This window comes from Gorilla gorilla, chromosome 6 (assembly GCF_029281585.2).
Source record: "Gorilla gorilla gorilla isolate KB3781 chromosome 6, NHGRI_mGorGor1-v2.1_pri, whole genome shotgun sequence".
Classification (NCBI taxonomy): Eukaryota; Metazoa; Chordata; class Mammalia; order Primates; family Hominidae; genus Gorilla; species Gorilla gorilla.
Window position 1 is genome coordinate 10436089 of NC_073230.2, and position 17990 is coordinate 10454078.

General features: G+C 49.9%; 1 protein-coding gene across 5 annotated transcripts in view; it reads right to left on the minus strand.

Annotated features, from left to right (window-relative positions):
- The window catches only part of CARD11 (caspase recruitment domain family member 11), a 139571-nt gene that overhangs the window by 66332 nt on the left and 55249 nt on the right, over positions 1 to 17990 (minus strand). The window contains exon 2 of one of the 5 annotated variants that reach the window (XM_055346819.2): positions 9577 to 9637. The exons of 1 other annotated variant lie outside the window; for it this stretch is intronic. The gene's annotated coding sequence lies outside the window, so the exon portion shown is untranslated. Of the gene's footprint in view, positions 1 to 9572; positions 9733 to 17990 lie in introns of those variants that run through there. 3 more of the 5 variants (XM_055346820.2, XM_055346823.2, XM_019031769.4) reach the window with 3 other exon arrangements.

Consider the following 17990-nt stretch of genomic DNA (forward strand, 5'->3'; position numbering starts at 1 on the left):
GTGATCACTCGGGTCACTACCTGCAGCTCAAATGAAGTTATCTCCAGGGCCCAGAGCTGGCCCCGACCGCATCACAAGCTTCCTTTGAGGAGTCAGCAGGCAGCGGGACACACACCAGGCACCCATCATTGCCTTCTGCATTTATAAGACACGCTGGAAATACACTTAGAATAGACGCAGCGATCAATTTAAAATGCATTTCTAGTTGTGGGGCCATCTATTTTATGAAATACCCTGCAAATGGATAAATGCAGCAATGCTTCGAAACACATTCCCAGGTGTTTGAAAGTAACTTTGCCAACTTTTTCCATTGGCTAGAAGGTCAGTATTTTTTTTTAATGCAGATTTCAGGTTTTCTTCCATGGTGACAGGGATGTGGTGGTGGAGGCTTCTGCCTCTAGCTTTCTAATCCTCCCATTCTCATCCCAGGATCCACCAAGAGGTGCAGTCAGGGCAAGTCGCCTCAACCACAGCAGAAGAGCCCAAAGAAGGGTCTGTGTGTCTTTCCCTGGAGCTTCACAGGGCTCCCAGCTCTTCCTTCTAGAAAGGCCTTCAGGTCTGGTCAACCCAAGGTTCAGGAAGCAGCTTTTTTTTTTGGTCAGGCGTGGTGGCTCATGCCTGTAATCCCAGCACTCTGGGAGGCCGAGGCGAGTGGATCACTTGAGGTCAGGAGTTCATGACCAGCCTGGCTAACATGGTGAAACCCCGTTTCTACTAAAAATACGAAATATTAGCTGGGTGTGGTGGTGGGTGCCTGTAATCCCAGCTACGAGGGAGGCTGAGGCAGGAGAATTGCTTGAACCTGGGAGGTGAAGGTTGCAGTGAGCCGAGATTGCGCCATTGCACTCCAGCTTGGGCAACAAGAGCGAAACTCCTTTTCAAAAAAAAAAAAAAAAAAAAAGACACTTTAAATTTTTTTTGTGTATGTGACAGGGTCTTACTCTGCCACCCAGGCTGGAGTGCAGGGGTGCAATCAGAGCTCACTGCAGCCTTGACTTCCTGGGCCCAACTGATCCTCCCACCTCAAGCCTCCCCAGGAGCTGGGACTGCAGATGTACACCACCACACCCAGCTACTTTTTAAATTTTTGTATTTTAAAGATGGGGGTCTTACTACATTGTCGAGGTTGGTGTTGAACGCCTGGTTTCAAGCCTCTGCTTCCCCAGATGCTGGGATTGCAGGCACGAGCCACCATGCCCTGCCAGATCTGGGTTTTATTTAGGTCTTGGACTTCCTTATTTTAACCCAAGGTGTTCAAGGCTTGAGGTCAACACTGCATTTTCTCATCTATCAGGCTCAGTGGGCAGATTTCCAGGCAGCAGAAGAAAAAGAAGTAGGGTGGTTTTTGAGGGCTAGGCTTGAGTGACTTTGTTAAAATAAGAGTCTCTGAGGATGCCTTCTGTTGTAGATTTAGAGAGTTGGGTGGCCAGGGTTCCACGGGCCGGGAACCCACAAATAAGGAAGCCATAACTCCTGCACTCAGGAGGTTAAAATATTGTAAGTTGTACTTGCTGGTGTGAAGTGACATCGTTCCCTCCAAAAAGGGCAGGGGGTGTAGGGGAAAGGATTGCAGGAATTCTAATTAAACAAAAAGAGAGTCAAACCAAAAAAAAAAAAAAAACCTTTGCATAAAGAGATAAAAACGGCAGTTCCCCTCTGTGTTCTAGTGGGAAGGATGTGGTCCTGCAGTCAGAGAGTCCTGGGTTTAAACTTCAGTTGTGCCATTTGTTGCTGTGTGGCCTTGGGCATGTTGCTTACCCTCTCTGAGCCCCCTTTTATTGGATGAGTAGCACTAACATCGTTTTTTGTTGTTGTTGTTTTTTTGAGGTGGAGTCTGCTTCTGTTGCCCAGGCTGGAGTGCAGTGGCACTATCTTGGCTCACTGCAACCTCCGCCTCCTGAGCTCAAGTGATCCTCCCACTTCAGCCTCTGGAGTAGCTGGGATGACAGGCATGTGCCACTGCGCTTGCTTGCTTATTTATTTATTTATTTATTTATTTATTTATTTATTTATTTATTTGTATTTTTAGTAGAGATGGGGTTTTGCCATGATGGCCAGGCTGGTCTTGAACTCCTGGCCGCAAGTGATCCACTGGCCTCGGGCTCCTAAAGTGCTGGGATTCCAGGCGTGAGCCACTGCTCCTGGCCACGAGTAGCACTAACATCTTAAGGCTACTGTGGCACGTACAGTGGGCAATGCTACTCAGCTACTCAGCCCACCCCCGTGAGAAGCTAGCAGCAAACTCAGGACAGAAACAAGAAGTCACTACCTACTCTTCCTGTGTAATTACCTGCATTCCAAGCAGAATTTAGAGAAAAACTTTAAAAATTTACCCTCAAACCTTCTGTCTGAGCTTCCGATTGGAAACTCACCCAGCTGGTGGTGTTGGCATCTTTCTGTGTCTTCCACATTCCTCTGGGCAGGGACACACTTCATATTTCCTTGTGTACCCTGGCTTAGCAAGCATCTTCCATAAATCGGCATTTCATATTTATCAAGTGATTGGTGTCCAGTGGCTAAACGCTGGCTTTCCTTCACTCGTTACAGCTTCTTCCCTTCAGCCGATCAGACCTTTACCTCCCCATGTGTGGGGAGAGCTTTCACTGTGCCTGTTTTCCGGTGCCTGCTGTTCCCACCTAGATGGTTCCGCTGTGCCTGCAGTTTGGAGGTATGCACCAATCCATCTTGTACTCTCAATCACTCACGGGTTAGAAGCCTAGAATAGATGGCCCTCTGATTTCTGACCTGCAGGGCACAAACTGTCTTTACCTGGTGAAATGCAGACAGGCCAGCTGGCCCTATGTCCCACCAGGAGAGCTCTTCATTTGCCAATGTCCCCAAACATCAGTGTTATGGAAACAACAAACATATCTGCCACCTGCTCCCACCCTGGGCAATTTCCAGAATCTGAAGGGCCTTCTTCACTAACAAAGCCAGTCTATTCTGCTAGGCACCATGGCTCATGCTTGTAATCCCAGCACTTTGGGAGGCTGAGGCGGGAGGATTGCTTGAGCCCAGGAATTCGAGACCAGCTTGGGCAACACAGTGAGACTCCGTCTCCATAAAACTATAAAAAAATTAGCTGGGTGTGGTGGCATGTGCCTGTAGTTCTAGCTATTTGAGAGGCTAAGGCAGGAGGATCACTTGAGACTGGGAGTTTGAGACCAGCCTGGGCAACATAGTGAGACCTTGTCTCCACAAAAAAATTTAAAAAGTAGGCAGGCATGGTGGTGTGTACCTGTGGTCTCAGCTACTCAGGAGGCTGAGGTGGGAGGATCGCTTGGGCCCAGGAGGTAGAGGCTGCAGTGAGCCATGATTGCATCACTAGACTTCAGCCTGGGTGACAGAGCGAGATCCTGTCTCAAAAACAAGAAAGTCCATTCTGTCCACTGGGCTGTTTCTGGAGTTCAGTTATGTTTGTGGGATATTGATAACCCCATATCAGCCATCATTTTTTGGATTATACTCGTCACTCTCTTATTGTTTAAGGGAATGAGGGGTGTATGGGAACTTCTTTACCAGTTGACCTTCAGAGGACATATTCCCAGACAACCAGGGCACAATGTCTCTGTGCGGTGGGTGTCTGCACACAGTGGGCACTCAGTCAACCTCAGAGCAGGACGACAGAATGTCTCAGTTACCAAACCCCCATGACAGACGCGCAGGCGGACGCTGACAGCCTCTAAGGGGAGACTGCTGTGGTGCAGGAGACCTGGGAAGCCCCCATCCCGTGTTCTGGACGGTCATGCTTGGGCTGTCTGTAACCTCACCAGGATTACTGTAGGCTGTGGCTGGGCTTCCGGGAAGGAAAATGAATAATTAAGACGCTGGAGATGGAAAACTTCAGGACACAATAGAGATTATGGAAAACTTCAGGACACAATAGAGATTTTTAGTCTTAACTAGACAGGAAAATAAGTGTCTCAGGCCAGGCACAGTGGCTCACACCTATAATCCCAGCACTTTGGGAGGCCAAGGCGGGTGGATAGCTTGAGTCCAGGAGTTTGAGACCAGCCTGAGCAACATAGGGAGACCCCGTCTCTACCAAAAATACAAAAACAAGCCGGGTGTGGTGGTGCACACCTGTAGTCCCAGCTACTTGAGGAGGCTGAGGCGCGAGGATCGCTTGAGCCCAGGAGGTTAAAGCTGCAGTGAGCTGTGATTGCGCCACTGCACTCCAGCCTGGGTGACAGAGCAAGAGCTTGTCTCAATAAAATACAATAAAAATAAAATAAAATAAAGCAGCATCTCAATATTTAAGCACACTTGACCATTCAGGAAAGGGCTCTCAAGAGACCTCCAAAGAGTAACCTCACCACCTCTCAATCCCCAGGAACTGACGACCCAGTGGGGCAGGTTCCAGATTCCTCATCTGTCTGATTTCGCTTTCTACTATGTGTTTTTTGTTTTTGTTTTTGTTTTTTTGTTGAGATGGAGTTCACCCAGGCTGGAGTGCAGTGGTGCCATCTCGGCTCACTGCAACCTCTGCCTCCTGGGTTCAAGCGATTCTCCTGCCTCAGCCTCCCAAGTAGCTGGGATTACAGACGCACACCACCACACCTGGCTAATTTTTGTATTTTTAGTAGAGACAGGGTTTCCCCATGTTGGCCAGGCTGTTCTTGAACTCCTGACCTCAAGTGACCCACCTGCCTCGGCCTCCCAAAGTGCTGGGACTACAGGGGTGAGCCACCACGCCTGGCCTCTGCTGTGTGTCTTACAGTAACATCACCATTTACAGGAGGCATTTCTAGAAGAATAAAGCATGAAGCCTACATCCGGCACTCTTATTATCACAATTATTGTAACAATGAGTGTCTCCATCTGAGGTTAGGCGGGCACAGAAACGGAATTCAAACCAGTCGGATTTTCTGTCTCGGAGAATTCTGCCAACGAGATGCCAGGGGAGCCCGTGCGTTGAAATGCATTAATTGAGTACCACTATTTTGAGAGCAAAATAGGTTTGTGCATCCAATTAAATGTGGGGCATCTGAGAGGGAGAAAGACGGAGAGAGAGCGGGGATTCAGAAAGGGTCTCTTTACTTATAATTAACTACAAAATAAACAGCTCTCTCATGGAATGGGGCCCTGTCTGTTCCCTCCACCCCTGCAGCCCACGTTTCAATTAGCTCTGTGTTATTCGGGTCCCCTATTACTCCAGATAACCCAGGACTGGCTGTAATTAATTGTTATAATATACTCAGGAGCAGAGCCAAGCTGCAGCTCGGGAAGGCTGGTTGAAGCTGCTCTGTTCCTCTAACCGGCCTCCTGGAAGGGTTGGCTTGGAGCTCCACCTTCACCAGTAAGTCAGAGCTCCTCCGTGGGATGACGAGGGAGAGGGGCTGAGATACTTGGAGTCTGCTTTGTTTGCTGCATTTGGTGCTGAGCAAGGTGCTGGCCCTTTTCTTTCTGCCCTGCTCCCTTCACAGTCCCTGAAGCCCTGAACCCTTCATGCCAGCGACATTTAAAATAAAGACATCAGGCCAGGCACGGTGGCTCACGCCTGTAATCCCAGAACTTTGGGAGGTGGAGGTGGGCCTATCACTTGAGGTCAGCAGTTCGAGACAAACCTGGCCAACACGGTGAAACCCCGTCTCTATTAAAAATACAAAAATTAGCGGGTCGTGGCGGCATGTGTCTGTAATCCCAGTTACTCTGGAGGCCGAGGCAGGAGAATTGCTTGAACCCGGGAGGCAGAGGTTGCAGTGAGCCGAGATGGTGCCACTGCACTCCAGCCTGGGCGACAAGAGCAAAGCTCCGTCTCAAACAAACAAACAAACAAACAATCACAAATATCAGCCGGGCGTGGTGGCAGGCCCCTGTAATCCCAGTTACTTGGGAGGCTGAGGCAGGAAAATCACTTGAACCCGGGAGGCGGAGGTTGTAGTGAGCTGAGATTGCACTACTGCACTCCAGTCTGGGTAACAGAGTAAAACTGTCAAAAAAAAAAAAAAAAAAAAGACATCTTATCCATAGAATGGAATATTATTCATCCATACAAAGGCACGAAGAAGCATTGCTGCTTGCTGTGGCACAGATGAGCCTTGCAGACACTACGCTCAGTGAAAGAAGCCAGACACAAAAGGCCACACATCAGAAGATGCCATTTAGAGGAAACGCCCAGAATAGGCAAATCCATAGATTCAGAAGGCAGGTTGGTTGGTACCAGGGACTGGGGGGAGGCAGGGATGGAGGAGGGGGTGAGTATTAATGGGGATGAGGTTTCCTTTTGGGGTGATGAAACTGTCTTGGGGCTGGATAGAGGTGGTTGTTACATAGCATTGTGAATGTACTAGACACCACCAGATTATTGATTTTAAAATGGTGACTTTTATGTTATATGAATCTTACCTCAATAAATAAATAGAAACAGGCTGGGTGCAGTGGCTCACGCCTGTAGTCCCAGCACTTTGGGAGGCTGAGGCAGGAGGATTACTTGAGCCCAGGAGTCTGAGACCAGTCTGGGCAACATAGCGAGACCCCATCTGGGCAAAAAATAAAAAGATTAGGCAGGCGTGGTGGGGTATGTCTGTAGTCTCAGCTACTTAGGAGACTGAGGCGGGAGGATTGCTTGACCCAGGAGTTTGAGGCTGCAGTAAGCTATGATCACACCATTGCACTCTAGCTTGGGCGACAGAGGAAGACCCTGTCTTAAAAATAAACTAAACTAAAATAAAAACAGCTACAATTTTTTGAGCCGAGGTGAGCAGGGGCTAGGCCCCAAACCCTCAGTGACTCCAAGCCCCGGACAGCCTGGGCAGGAAGCTATGATCATCTCTGGTGAAGACCTGAGACTTCCCAGTCTTGGGGAGGGGACACCAAGGGTTGAGACAGGTTGTGGGGAAGCTGGGACTTGAGCCCTGTAGGGAGGCCGTGTGCTTGTCATGGGAGGCAACAGTCCACGTGGGAACTGCAGGAATGCCTTTTTTTTTTTTTTGAGACGGAGTCTCACTCTGTTGCCAGGCTGGAGTGCAGTGGCGCGATCTTGGCTTACTGCAACCTCTGCCTCCCGGGTTCAAGCGATTCTCTCGCCTCAGCCTCCCAAGTAGCTGGGATTACAGGCGTGCACCACCATGCCTGGCTAATTTTTTTTGTATTTTTAGTAGAGACGGAGTTTCACCGTGTTAGCCAGGATGGTCTCGATCTCCTGATCTCGTGATCCACCTGCCTCGGCCTCCCAAAGTGGTGGGATTACAGGCGTGAGCCACCGTGCCTGGCCCTTTTTTTTTTTTTCTGAGACAGAGTCTCACTCTGTCGCCAGGCTGGAGTGCAGTGGCGTGATCTTGGCTCACTAAAACCTCTGCCTCCTGGGCTCAAGCGATTCTCCTGCCTCAGCCTCCTGAGTAGCTGGGATTACAGGCACCTGCCACCATGCCCTAATTTTTGTATTTTTAGTAGAGACAGGGTTTCACCGTGTTGGCCAGGATGGTCTCCATCTCCTGACATTGTGATCTGCACTTACAGGACGCTGGGTCAAGGAAAGGACAAGATAGAAGCAGAGGCGGAGAAAGAAGGTGAGGTGAGTGGGAGAAGAGGGGACGGCGGGACAGGGGCCTTGTGACAGAAAAGGGAACAAGAACTCAGGGTTTTACGTTGTACCCACAGGTGCAGAGCTGAGAAAAGGAAAGAGAAATCAAGAACGGCAACTCGGAGGGAGGAGATGGTGGGGGTGGCGCGGGCACCGGGTGCAGGCTGAGAAAGTGAGAGGGCGGTCCGGCCAGGGGGTGGGGGTGCTGCAACCATCTCTGGTCACGCCCCTTCTCCTGAGAGCTCCCAGGACTGCAGGCAACTTGCTCAAGAACTTGAGTAATTTCCCGGAGGCCGGCTCACCTGTTTCCAACCCATCAGTGATCTTGAAACTTACAAATACTCAGACTCACACTTTCCGCCTATCCGTGCAAGGTAAGAGGAGCCAAACACATCTCGAAATGCACCGATTTTTCTTCTTCTAAGGGGGCAGACTCTCGTGGTGTGCCCCCACCCTCTCTGTTAATGCCTCTATTGTGTAAAAACGTCTTTAGATAAATTTGTCGGGCTTGGAGCCTGGGGTGGCCATTTCTTTGCACTTTCCCTACTACAATCCAAGACCAGCAAACACGAGGCCACGTTTTTCCAGTGGTTTCTGCCTCCCCCACCACAGTGGTGACGGAAATACGCTCCCCAGCAACAGTGAGAAGACCCTGGGATTCTGCAGGCTCAGAGATCATCTGTACCCTCCCGCCGTGTAAGTGCAAGACGACAAATGAGATGCAAACAGGGAAGTCTTTCTTATGTTTGCGCCAAATGATACAATCACCAATAATGAAATAAGGCACCCGTCAAAACAGCACCCAGAAACGGTCCATCAGTATGGAGGTGAGGTTGTTAGGAATGCGTTTCCTTAGCAGCGGAGAGGGGGTAACTGGCTGCTCTCTGATCATCTGTCTCTTCTTCCCTGTGTGCAGGGAGCTATGAAGGAGCCCACTTGGGAAGCCAGGATTTAAGGTGACAGGAGCATATTGCAGGTGGGGCTCCACCTGCCAGGCAGTGACGGCTGGGGGTCACCCCGAAATCTCTGCACTCAGGGCTGTTAGACGGACGTTACGCGGTACGTGAACGAGAGACACTAAGAGCCTATTATTCTGTTTTGCATTTTAAAGGAGGCCTCTGAGGACCAGCTGATGCTTTCAAACCACTTAAGTCAGCGAAGCCCCAAAAAGGCTGTAGTCTCTTGCAAGCAAAAGTTACCAAGGGGCTGCCGAGGGTCTTCAAGCCTGCAGGACTTAAGAAATTCCCGAGTGTTTCACCAGGAATTGAGGAATCTACTCGGATCCCTTTCAGGGATCCTGGGGGGAGGGGAACTTCCCCTTTGGGGTCCCCAGTCCTACTGTCTCTTTGGGAAGCTCCTTGCCCCACAGTCGCCTGGTTTGTCCTCCGGTGTTTGTGGGCAGGGGCTGGGCCTTGGGTGCCCCGGTGGACACCAGCGAGCCACAGCTTCATTTCTTAGCATTTGCAATCTCAAGAGATCCCAGAGGAACCGTCTGGAAGGTGCTTGCGGGGTTGAGGGGTGGGGAACACGAACCCTTCCCAGACCCGGAGAGGGCCAGGCTGCAAGGCCCCACGTTTTGGAAACAGACCCTGTATACACTTCCTCTCCACCCAGCTGGGGGCCACGGGCAACTCAGGCCTTGAGACACACTCTGTGCACTGAGCCCCACTCCCCGGCCCCTGGCACTGTCCCAGTCAGAAGAAAATAAGACCCAGTGCCACATGACAATGGGAGCATCCTGGCCTGTGTGGGTCACCGGGCATGTATGGAGAGTGTCTACGGGCTGGATCCATGGAGCTCTGTGCAATCCAAGCCACGGCATGAGATAGTTGCCCCAGCACCTGCTGCTGAGACTCCACATCTGGTTTAGGAAATTAGGAGATGCAAAGAGGTGTGCATGAAGCCATGAAAACACATGGGCACGGACAGGACAAGGGGGCCAGGTGCTGGGGAGAGGGGGGTCCCATGGCAGCCCCCCAGGGACATGGCTTCACCAGCGTTGCACCCGTGGGCCTCAGTCACGGGACCGGCCAGTTGGGAAACGTACTCACGCGGTTGTGAGCCAGCTGGGTCCTGGGGGTCCCTCGTGTTCCTCTCAAATTCTCTCTCCTCCTGTTGATTCCCCAGAAAACACCAAGGCTGTGGGAGAGCAGCCACCTCCCCCGGAAGCCCACACCGACGCCCCACTCAGATGCTGCCTCTATTTTTAGCAGGGGCAGAAGTGGGGACTGGGGGTGGGCTGCCTTACTTCCCTCTTTTTTTTTTTGTTCTGAGCAGAATCTGTGGTTGACTTTCCACTCATGGGAGTGGGGAGGCTCGGAGAGCAGAAAGGGACCCAGGCTGTGCAGGGCAGGCAGAAACTGCAGGGAACAGGGTGCGTCTGTAATCAGGGCCAGGAGGGCGGTGGGGCGGGGGGGCCAGGGCAGGAACCTGGCGTCGTCAGTCACTGTTCGCACCTCTGCTCTGCTCTCACCACTGGGCCCCGGGCCACGCCAGACCTCACCCAGGGGACCTCTCTGGCCTCCTCTGCCTCTGAATTCCACAGAGGAGGAAGACTGGCCAGCAGAAGTGCGGGGCCTTGGACATTCCAGGGAACACTCTTCTATGAGCGTGCATCCCATGATGCATACCCTTTTCCCCTCTGTCTCTTTGAAGTTTGTTAGTGGGTGTGGAGCCCAAAGTACTTTGGACTGGAACATCGTGGCTGGAACATCGTGTCTTTACTAGAGAATGGAGGGCAACCAGAGTTGTGGGAATGAATGGAGGCAATGCATGAACACCGCCCACCCCAGCGACCTGTGGATGCAGGCGATCAATTCCTTCCCCAAAGCTGTCAACGTCCCCTCCGCTCCTATACAAGCGAACACCAGTTTCTCGGACATTGCTTCCTGGCCCTGGCCCTGTGTGCAACAGAACCCAAATCTACTATCTTAGCAGGCTTCCTCCCTATTTCCCAGCCTATACCAATCGCAAGAATACTCGCTGTTTCCCTTCTTTTCTTCCAAAAAATTGAGGTGTAATCAGTGAGCTGCATGGGTCTTCAGTACACAGTTCGATGAGTTAGGAAGATGCCCATGCAACCAAGATCTCAGTCGTGATACAGAGCATGGTGACCCCCACTAAGAAGTTCTCCATGGCTCTTTCCATCCCCCTGTGGCCCCCAAAGGCAACCGCTCCTGTGATTTCCATCAGCTTTGCCTTTGCTTGAACCTTAGGAGAGTAGAATAATGTGTTGTTCTACTCAGACATCCCCTCCTTGGGTCTCCAGGAAGCTCTGGGCACCGCAGCTGTGTACTCCATGCGATGGTTAATTTTCTGTGTCAGCTTGACTGGGCTAAGGGATGCCCAGATAGCTGGTAAAACATTTCTGGGTGTGTTGTTGAGGTTGTTTCTCAGCATTGGAATCAGTGGACTGGGTCAAGAAGACCCATCCTCCTCATTGTGGAAGGGCGCCATCCAATCTGCCGAGGACCCCTGATAGAACAGAAAGTCGGAGGAAGGAAGAATTTGCCATTTTGAGCTAGGGCATCCATCTTCTTTAGGGTCTGGCTGCTTTCACGCATCGTGTGAGGCTGGTGTCAGTCACGCATTCCTGTTTGTCACTGGGCAGTATCCCATCGAAAATGTCCCACATTTTCCTGACTTGTGTATCTTTCGCTGGACATGTGGGTTGTTTCCTGTTTGCCTGGGACCTTCCTGTACAGATCTTCATGTGGACGTGCTGTCATTTCTTTTGAGTAAACGCCCTGGAGTACGACTGTCTGAGGGAGGAAGACACAGTGCCCCCAGCCCAGGGCCGCCATGGAGAATTGGGGGAGCAGCAGGGACTGACCCTAATCTCCTCACACCTCCGCTCTCTGATCATTCCAGCGCTAGCACTTTCTGGGAAGGCTGGGAAGCTCACTGATTACACCTCAAGTTTTTGGAAGAAACGAAGGGGAACAGCAAGTATTCTTGTGATCGGTGTAGGCTGGGAAATAGGGAGGAAGCCGGCTACGATAGTAGATTTGGGTGCTGTTGCACAGGGAAAGGAAGCAACGGCTGAGAAACTACTGTTCACTTGCATAGGAGCGGAGGGGACGTTGACCTCATCCTTCCCGGCTTAGGCGGGAGAGACAGTGATGATGATATCGGGAGGCTGAAACCCACCAAAAAGAGTCAGAAGGAAGCTGATTCAATATGGGACTGGCAATTTCAGGGGGAAAAGATGTCAACACCTTCAAAGGTGGGGCCAGACCCCCTGGAGGTAAAAGTCCCTTCCAATTGGATTCTTAAACACACCCCATCGGAGAGACCAAAACATGGCTGGTGGAATTCAGGCTTGATTCCCATTTCCCCGCGAGAGGGTGAAAAGGTTCCTACTGGGCTGCTCCAGGGAGCACGGCAAAGATCACCAGCGCCATGGGGCAGAAGGAGCTGAGTCCCCCCATGAGCAGCACGGAAAAGAGGGGGTCACCTGAGGCCACAGAGGAGAGGGACTCCTTGGAGGAGGCGGCAGTAACTAAGTCACACACGTAAAGGAAGTGGCATCTGAGAGCTTCCGGCACGCACGCCCAGGGAGGTGGGAGCCTAAGCTTGTGGGTGAGGAGTGATTTTTCTAGTATGACAAGAAACATAAAATACAAAACAGGTGGTTCTGCCAATAAGTCAGCCCCAGAGGAGCCTGGTGACCCTGGAAATGGGGCCGACCTGATGTGGACTTAGGGGCTTTGGGGTTTGAGCCCCAGCCTGGACTCCTGAGCTTCAACAAGGCGGCTGGGAGGCAGCCCTCTTTCCCTTTTTTTTTTTTTGAGATGGAATCTTACTGTGTTGTCCAGGCTAGAGTGCAGTGGTACAATCTCGGCTCACTGCAACCTCTGCCTCTTGGGTTCAGGCAATTTCTCCCACCTCAGCCTCCTGAGTAGCTGAGATGACAGGCGTGCACCACCACGCTCAGCTAATTTTTGTATTTTTAGTAGAGATGGGGTTTCACCATGTTGGCCAGGCTGGTCTCGAACTCCCAACCTCAGGTGATCCACCCGTCTTGGCCTCCCGAAGTGCTGGGATAACAGGCGTGAGCTACCGCACCTGGCCAGGAGCCTTCTTTCCTGATGCTGCTTCTCCAGTAGAGACAGGTCTGTCCTTCTGAGGCCCCCAAACCAGTTCAGGCCTAGGCCTGTCCAAGCACTCAGGATCCCACCTCCTCCCTGGCACTATTTGTTTTCTTTATCTCCGCCTTGAAGCTGTAGTTCCAAACAGGCAGGCCCTTGACTGCTGATTCAGCTGCTGGAGCCAAAACTCATAAAATCCTATTTTAAAAAGGTCCAATGATTTTATTTTCTGATCATAAATATGAAATTTAATTAGCAGCCTGCTGCTAATGAAGTCACCGTGGAAGCCAGCCTGGAGAGGCGGAGGGAATGTGAACACCTGCAGGCAACAGAACCCACTGCCTGATTAACCCTTCCTCTCCCGCTGCCCCTCACTGGGCCCTTTCTAGGGCCCCATGGGCCTCGCTGCAGAGGGGCAGCCTCTGGCCTGGAAGGACAAGGAGGGGCTGCTCGTTCAGGCAGAGTTGGAGGTGGCTCAGATGTCCCTTCCTTGGGTCTCCAGGAAGCTCTGGGCACAGCAGCGGGGTACTCCATGTGATGGTTAATTTTATGTGTCCACCTGATTGGGCTAAGGGATGTCCAGATAGCTGGCAAAACATCTGGGTGTGTCAGTGAGGATGTTTGTGGAGGAGCTCAGCATTTGAATGAGTAGACTGAGTTAAGAAGATCCGCCCTCCCCAGCGTGGCTGGGCACCATCCCATCTGTCCAGGACCCCTGATAGAACAAACAGTCGGAGGAAGGAAAAATTCTCGTCTTGAGCTGGGACATCTGTCTTCTCCTGTCCTCTGACACTGGAGCTCTTGGTTCTGGGCCTTCAAACTCTGGAACTGACACCATGGACTCCCTTGTTTTCGGACCTTCAAACTGGGACTGAATTATATACTAGCTTTCTTTCTTTTTTTTCTCTCTCCTTTTTTCTTTCTGTTTCCTTCTTTCTTTCTCTCTCCCTCCCTCCCTCCCTTCCCTCCCTTCCCTCCCTCCCTTCCTTCCTTTCTTCTTTTCTGAGACAGGGTCTTGCTGTGTTGCCAAGGCTGGAGTGCAGTGTCATGATCATGGCCCACTGCAGCCTTGAACTCCTGGACTCAAGTGATTCACCTGCCTCAGCCTCCCGAGTAGCTGGGACTACAGGTGTGCATCACCATGCTTGGCTAAGTTTTTAAATTTTTTTTAGAGATGGGGACTCCCTATGTTGCTCAGGCTGGTCTTGAATTCCTAGGCTCAAGTGATCCTCCTGCCTTGGCCTCTGGAAGTGTTGGAACTATAGGTGGGAGCCACCACGCCCGGCCGTGGCTTCTGTGATTCTCCAGCTTGCATAGAGCATATCATGGGGCTTCTTGGCCTCCATAGTCATGTAATCCAATTCCCATAATTAAATCCCCTTTTATATATGTCTCTATGTATCCTACTGTTTCCATGTCTCTGACTAATACACTCTGCTGCAGATCAGAGACCCAGCTTCTGTCTTCTCTTTAAAACCCTCTGGTAGGCTGGGCCCAGTGGCTGACACCTGTAATCTCAACAATTTGGGAGGCTGAGGTAGAAGGATCACTTGAGCCCGAGAGCTCGAGACCAGCCTGGGCAACATAGTAAGACCTCTCTACAAAAGATTTTATAACATTAGCCAGGCATGGTGGTGTGCCCCTGTGGTCCCAGCTACTCGGGAGGCTAAGGTGGGAGGATCACTTGAGCCCAGGAGTTCAAGGAGCAGTGAGCCATAATTGTGTCACTGCACTCCAGCCTGGGTGACAGAGTGAGACCCTGTCTTTAATAATAATAACAATAAAACCCTCTGATGGAACATTGTCCACAGCAAAAGGGAGGCACTGGGAATAATACAGAGCTCGGCATAGGAGCTTAAGGGAAGGCCACTGGAGCTTAGAAAGTGCCCAGGGCCTCTGCTCAATGCTGTGCGTGAGCTGGGGGCACACAGCATAGTCCACTCTGCCTTACAATGGACTGGATGGTACGGAGTCCTTCTCGCCACCAGCCAGCCTTCCTGGTAGTGACTTCCAGATACCTTCTGCCCACAACCCAAAAAGATCAGAGGAACCCTATAGTTCCTCCTTCATACTCCACAGAACACATGAAACCCAGGACCACCCTATTCCTCCCACTACTCCTGGCTTCATTTTCTCTTCCTATAATGCAGGAATAATAATGCCCATAGTTTGCAGGATTTTAGGGATGACTAAACAAATGTCTAAAGAACATGCCTGGCATACAGGAGGAGCTCCATAAACGGGAGACTTTATAATCATCATCTTGCATGAGTTTATGAGTTACATCCCCAATCCAGAACTCACTACTATCTGAAGTCCTACGGAGAAGACACGGACTATTTCAAACATGTTTCAGGAAGCTGAAGTGAGAATGTGACTGTTAATTTCCCAAACATGTTCGGAAAAACCCAATCCATCTTGTGGGTGCCGACATCATGCTAATATCTACTCAAGCGTGTCCGTGTGTGGAACACAGGGTCTGCAGTCCCAGCGTGTGTGGATCGTGTGGGGATGTGTCATTTCCCTGCACAGAGGTCACGCCTGTGCAGACAGCCTGCATGTGCACTGCACACAGGAGCTGGTACACAGACCCCTCCCTGCAAAACGCAAATACTCATCAGAAGTGAGAAGGAGCCGTGCTCCCCCCGATAGAGCCTGCAACGTAAAACTTTAGATTTAGTCTGTGGTCAAGGTGCATGGGATTATATTGTAGTAAAAAGTTTATGACAGAAGGTAATAGAGTTTTTGAGGGATTTTTTTTCTCGCCGGATTTTTTTTTTTTTTAAACAGAAGCGTATTGCAATTCTGCAGGTATTTGGGTCCCAGCTCCTGAACGAGTAGGAACAGCTCAGGTTTTGCTCCCTGCACCTCTGCAGGGAACCCTCCTAGGGTCATGGCTGAGGTTGTTGGGACGCTGGAGCCGGAACCCCTCAGGTATCACTGTCAGCACCAACAGGTGCGGCTGGCTTCCAGGATTAAATGTTACGGGTAAGCTGAGTTTGTGTAAATCAAACTCTCTTCTCCCCATTGACTGGGTTTAGAGCTGACTCCCCACCTATGCAACTGCCCTCCACAGCCCCTGCTCACAGCCTCAAATTCCTCACTCAAAGTGTCGCCCGTTGGCCGCAAGGTCAGCAGGTGCTTCACCTGCCACATTTCGAGCCTCACCTCAGCCCTTCAGAACGGAGCCTGCGGTTTAACACGTTCCCCAGGTGACGCTCACACATATTGATAAACGCCGCTCCAACTCACCCCACCCCGTGTGCAGAGACTTGGGTCCCCGACTCTCAGTTCACTCCCTGCCTGACCCCTCCCCGTGCGCAGAGATGTGGGTCGCCGACTGCCGGTTCACTCCCTGCCTGAGTCTTTCAGAACTTTGGTTTGAAGCACTATAGAATTCGTCCATGTAGCTAAAAACCACTAGTACCCCAAACACGACAGAAATTTTTAAAAAATCTTTAAAAAAAACCCCAAACAAGTTAAATATTTAAAAACCAGATAATATTTCATACAAGTTTTTTCAGTGCACTTGAAGTCTTCTTTGGGGACAGGGTGCCCAGTGAATCCGACCCTCCACAAATCGCACCTCATGGCCAACCTTGGTCCACTGCAACCTCCGCCTCCCAGGTTCACATGATTCTCGTGCCTCAGCTGCCTGAGCAGCTGGGATTACAGGCACCCACCACCATGCCTGGCTATTTTTCAAAGAAATGAAAAGGCAAAGGTGATCAGGCTGGATTAAAGAGGATTCAATTTTATGCCGTCGATAACAGACATACTTTAAACATAAAGATGTAGAGAAGGTAACAGTAAAAAGATGGAAACGCTATTCATAAAAACTGAAATGGCAATATTAATATCAGAAGAGTAGACTTCAGGAAGAGGTGTATTACCAGGGATAAAGAGGGACATTTCATAATGAAAACAGTCAATTCATCAAGAAGATACAATAATCTTAAATGTGTATGCACCAATTCTAAAGCTTCAAAACATGTGAGGCCAAAAGAAATAAAACTGAAAGGAGAATTGGACAAAATCCACAATGATGGTTGTTGATTTCAACAGTCCTCTTTCCCTAATTGTTAGAGCCAATAGATAAAAATGAAGGCTATAGAAGATTTGAATAATAGTATCAACCAACTTAATTGATGTTTAAAACACTACAATTAACAGCTGCAGAATACATACTCTTCTTTTTTTTGAGACTGAGTGTCACACTGTCACTCGGGCTGGAGTGCAGTGGCACCATCTCGGCTCATTGCAACCTCCGCCTCCCAGGTTCAAGCGATTCTCCTGCCTCAGCCTCCTGAGTAGCTGGGATTACAGGTGCCCACCACCACACCCAGATAATTTTTTGTATTTTTAGTAGAGACAAGGTTTCACCATGTTGGCCAGACTGGTCTCGAACTCCTGACCTCGTGATTTGCCCGCCTTGGCCTCCCAAAGTGCTGGGATTACAGGAGCGAGCTACTGCACCCAGCCATACATACTCTTTTCAAGTGTACGTGGAACATTCACCAAGATCTTTTGTTGCTCTATAAAACAAGTCTCAACTTTAAAAGGACTAAAATTATATAAAGTATGTTCTCTGACACAATGAAACTAAAGTAGAAACTTATGATAAAAAGGAACCTAGAAGTTTTCTAGATGTTTGGAAATGAAATGACACAGTCCTAAATAACTCATTGGTTAAATAAGAAACCAAAAGAAACATTTGAAGATGTTTTGAACTGAATGGAAATAAAAACAAAACATCAAAATGTGTGAAATGCTGCTAAAGCAATACTTAGGGAGGACTTTATAACTTTAAATGATCATATCAGAAAAGAAGAATAATTTAAAAATTAACGATATAAGTTTCTGTATTAAGAAGCCAGGCTGGGAGTGGTGGTTCACGCCTGTAATCTCAGCACCTTGGGAGGCTGAGGCAGGAGGATCACTTGATGCCAGGAGTTTAAGACCAGCCTGGGCAGCTTAGTGAGACCTCATTGCTATAAAAATAAAAATAAAAGGTGATGTGCACGTGTGGTCTCAGGTACTTGAGAGAATGAGGCGGGATGATCACTTGAGCCCAGGGGCTTGAGGCTGCAGTGAGCTATGATTGCACCACTGCAATCCAGCCTGGGTGACAGTGAGACCCTGTCTCAAAACAAAACAAAACAACAACAACGACAATAAAACTCCCAGAAAAAAAAAAGAAAGAAGAGGAAAGAAGATAATGAAAATAAAGATAAGAGTGAAAAACAGTAAGTTAGAAAGCTTAAAAACAGTTTAGAAAACCAAAAGCTGGGTCTTTAAAAAGAGCAACAAAATGGATAAACCTCTAGCTATACACTAAGACAAAAAGAGAAAAAACAGGTCTGGCGCGGTGGCTC